The 4,772-nt window shown below is 34.9% G+C and overlaps 1 long non-coding RNA gene across 1 annotated transcript; it reads left to right on the top strand.

Annotated features, from left to right (window-relative positions):
- The first annotated feature begins 845 nt into the window (after window positions 1-845).
- On the top strand, window positions 846-3,803 carry LOC125777418 (uncharacterized). Its single transcript, XR_007422299.1, has 2 exons — window positions 846-1,694; window positions 2,725-3,803. It is a non-coding gene; the product is annotated as an uncharacterized LOC125777418 (long non-coding RNA).
- The last annotated feature ends 969 nt before the right edge of the window (window positions 3,804-4,772 follow it).

Here is a 4,772-nt window from a genome sequence, read left to right as displayed (position 1 = left end):
TATGCTGGCTTCAATGTTGCAACAGTATCGCTTTTTGGTTTTTGTTACACAAATTCTGAAACGCCGCATCGCACAGTGGCACCGCTCCATACATTTCTTGGAAAAAAATAGAAGGAATGGTCGTACAACAATGAAACTTTGCAGAAACACTTCTCTGGACTAAATTAAGAAATTTTGAAAAAATCTTGGAAAACCGCCCACTGCCACACCCACCTCCCATATAACTGCAATTGCCAAATTTTTTATTTTTGGACCTAGGGACTTGAAATTCGGGACACTTCTTAATTGAGTTCTCCTGATGAAAAAAACTAAACTTAAACGCAAAGTGACGTTATTTATACCTTTACCTTGATAAAAATCCCATATAATATGCAATGTTTTAATTGAATATGTAACAGGCGTAAAATTGTGTTAGTTTTTATTTGTAATATTATGCAAGCACCATATCTTTAACAATGGGATCTAGTTCTAAAGAAATTTTGTTCGAATGACGCCTTAAGCTACTTATGTAAGGATCCGAAGTTATAAGAAGTCTGTTGAAGTCTTCTACATTAATGTTTTCTGGATAGCATTTTTCTTTTTCAGTCGATAGCTTGTTGTAAGGTGGAAGAATATTATACCCTTCAGATTGCAAAACATTTCTTATGGTATTGTATTGCATCTTTGTTAAATCAGCATCAATTATTAATGCTAATACAATTGAAGAATCAATATAGGCCTGTGGGTTTTTGTCCTTTCCAATCATTTCACTTGCCAGTGAAAGTTGTTGTTGTGGAAATTGTGACGCCAAGGCTGCAGCTTTATACCGTTTCGCGCGATCACTACATTCCTCAAAAGCTTTTGTTTTTCTCCCCTCGCTCTACTTCAATTCCCGAGAGCCTGAAAGTATACTACATTTTTTGTCTTATTGACCATTTGTATGAAATATTGGAAGTGACTTTTGAAATTAAAATCGATGTTACTAAAAGGGACGGTAATTGGCGGTTGTTTTTTTCTTTTTAATTGAAAGTACAGACTCGGAACTTTCATTTTTTTATAGTAAGAGGGCTAAGCAAGGCAAAGCACATAAAGTTTTTTTCCATCAAAAAATGAAAAGTTGATATTTTTTAGTATCATTTTTGAAAAATTATAAAAATTATCTTACTTTGCCAATTTCAATAAATTTTTTTTTATAAACAAGTAGGTGCTATATTTTCACTAAAAAATAAAAGAAAAGCCATAGCTATAAACTTACACACAAAAAAAAGAATCTTTATTTGGACAATTATTTTAATCTGATTTTATTGAATAACTTTCCGTCGAATTCTGTTAGTTTTTTTAACTATAAAATTTCACTTTTTATAAAAAACCTTGTTGAATTTTTCTTATCCAAATATTTCTTTACAAAACAAAATCATTAAAGTTTTGAAATTGGAAAGTGGAAAAATCCTATTTTTTCCGCCGAAATGCCACTGTGCATCGCACTTATCCCTCACTCTTTTTACAGCGAAACATTCGACACATTTTCGATACGCTCGTTTATTTGATGAGTTGTTGCTTGCTCACTATCGTGCATACACGTACGCGTTTATAAACTATATGTTTGCATTATTTTTTGCGAACTCGGTGCAATTATATACCCCGTCTTTTTTAACTATGATTTTTATTGCAACAATTTGATTCACAAATTTTATTACGAATACGTGGTGAGAACGGTAAGAGGGACACAAAACGATGTGCCAGTTATCTTTATAACGGGTGATTTTTTTGAGGTTAGGATTTTCATGCATTAGTATTTGACAGATCACGTGGGATTTCAGACATGGTGTCAAAGAGAAAGATGCTCAGTATGCTTTGACATTTCATCATGAATAGACTTACTAACGAGCAACGCTTGCAAATCATTGAATTTTATTACCAAAATCAGTGTTCGGTTCGAAATGTGTTTCGCGCTTTACGTCCGATTTATTTTGTTCAGCGATGAGGCTCATTTCTGGTTGAATGGCTACGTAAATAAGCAAAATTGCCGCATTTGGGGTGAAGAGCAACCAGAAGCCGTTCAAGAACTGCCCATGCATCCCGAAAAATGCACTGTTTGGTGTGGTTTGTACGCTGGTGGAATCATTGGACCGTATTTTTTCAAAGATGCTGTTGGACGCAACGTTACGGTGAATGGCGATCGCTATCGTTCGATGCTAACAAACTTTTTGTTGCCAAAAATGGAAGAACTGAACTTGGTTGACATGTGGTTTCAACAAGATGGCGCTACATGCCACACAGCTCACGATTCTATGGCCATTTTGAGGGAAAACTTCGGACAACAATTCATCTCAAGAAATGGACCCGTAAGTTGGCCACCAAGATCATGCGATTTAACGCCTTTAGACTATTTTTTGTGGGGCTACGTCAAGTCTAAAGTCTACAGAAATAAGCCAGCAACTATTCCAGCTTTGGAAGACAACATTTCCGAAGAAATTCGGGCTATTCCGGCCGAAATGCTCGAAAAAGTTGCCCAAAATTGGACTTTCCGAATGGACCACCTAAGACGCAGCCGCGGTCAACATTTAAATGAAATTATCTTCAAAAAGTAAATGTCATGAACCAATCTAACGTTTCAAATAAAGAACCGATGAGATTTTGCAAATTTTATGCGTTTTTTTTTTTTAAAAAAGTTATCAAGCTCTTAAAAAATCACCCTTTATTTAGAATATACATACAAAAATACATTTTTTTTTTCGTTTTTAGGGGTGACACGATGACATGCACATGTCGAAGTTGCGAAATGTCATTGCTCAAAGTGGAAATGACAGAAAAGTGATAGCATATCGTAAATTTTAAAATGGCTGGAGGTAGCTAAACGGGTATTGACAGGTATGGTAACGCTCAAACTGGTGTTATATTTATGAGGTTAAAGCGAAATAAATTCGAGCCACTATAAATATTCGCCCCAATCCAACACATCCACTGATATAGTGATTGACTAAAAAGAGCAAAGCAAATGTGTAAAGCTATTTATGCCAACAACTGACAAATTATCACATACATCTTCACACACTCAAAAAAATAAATAAATAAAAGCAATTGGAAAACTATAATGTGAAATCTAGGACATTCATCAGAAAGTCGAGAACTACGAAAACACAACCAACCAACGACAAGACACTATGCCTCTTGAATTCGGAACCATGTCAGATTTTTAAAGCATTAATGAGCATTGGCAGCAGGCAGTTCCTCAACAGAGTTTAATGGTTACATGAATCCGAAACAAAATAAGTGGACCATAAACTCACTTCAATACCTACTTCGTCTGAATCCGAATAGGTATTACAGTTACAGTATAGGGCAATGCTAGACAGATGTTGACTTAACTATTGCATCTCGAAAAAAAACTAGTAAATTAAATCTCAAAATACGAGAAATATTGCTCTCAAATAATAAGACGAGGTTCCTTTTTTGTTTCTAGAGATCTTACTGGCGTCGTTGAAATATCGGAAAGCTCAGTGAAAATTATTTTGAAAGTACATGTGAGTCTAAAAAACTTTACGGTGGGTGCCAAAATCAGTAAACCGACGGGGCATTTCTTTATTTCTTTTTGATTGCGCTAACTGCATTACTGTCATAGCTGGTGGAGAGAAAAAAGTATGCCCAATCGTACACGTGTATTTAAATGTATAAATGTAGGTGTATGTTAGTGCAGTGGTGGTGGCAATGCAACTAATGCGGAACGTTGGAAATATCCCGGAGTGCAATTAAGATATTAACGAACTGTTTGCAAATTCTGCAGAAATGCAAAAAAAAACATGTCCATGTAAATATATTGTAACTGCTACAATAATGTAGATTAATCCATCACTCACACTGCTGTAACGCCATAATCTCGAGTTTTTTGATAATTTTAATATATTTTTATTTGGCCATAAACACTCTACTATTGCTTGAAAGATCAGCGCATTCGCATTGCGACATAAACTCAAGTTTTCAAACGTTGGAACTACCGAGACTAACCATTAAGTTCAGTTAGCCCTCTAGTATAGCATAGAACGATCTACAACACGAGTATGGAAACTTTGCGCAAAAAATCGAGTTTACTAGCCGTTTAAGAGTTTGACATCAAACAATGGCCGCAAACAAGAAAAATTCAAATATTTACATTTAAATTTTGGTGTTCGTTAAGATACAAACCCGCTTTGGAACAGTATTTTGCTCTACTCTTGAAATAATACTGTAGAATCGTTTTCCACATGTAACAATATATCTGGGGACTTCTATCAAGAAAATGAACATAAATTTGAACATTGTTAACAAAAATACAGTTGACGCTCACAAATTAGAACCACTTTGTTTTAAAGGTGATTATATTTTCTGACAAATGCTAATTTCCCAAAGTGTTTATTTGTCTATTAATAAAACCAGAGAACAAAAGCAGCAATACATATCACACATTTTTGTTTAACTGAACATACGTTGTGACAAAAAATCGTTCTGGACGACCTTCGACCTCTCCAATTGATGAAAATATTAAAAAATTTAAGTATATGGTTCTTGAAAATAGGCAGGTAAGTATTAGAGAAATGACTCTCGCGAGTCCATTCCAATGATTTTCGTGGATATTTTTAGTACAAAACTCGTTCTTGTTCAACTCGTCCCGACAAAACTAATTATTTTTTTCAAAAAGAGTACCGTGAACCGGTCTCTTTGGACTAGTTTTATGGTGCGCATTCCGATCATGGGTTTATGAGTATGAAATGTAGACAAGTATATAATCAGCGGAAAGGAGGGAAAACAACGAACCA

The sequence above is a fragment of the Bactrocera dorsalis genome, chromosome 3 (genome assembly GCF_023373825.1).
Source record: "Bactrocera dorsalis isolate Fly_Bdor chromosome 3, ASM2337382v1, whole genome shotgun sequence".
NCBI lineage: Eukaryota > Metazoa > Arthropoda > Insecta > Diptera > Tephritidae > Bactrocera > Bactrocera dorsalis.
Note: the sequence above shows the minus strand (reverse complement) of the source record. Positions and strands in the feature narration are given on the sequence as shown.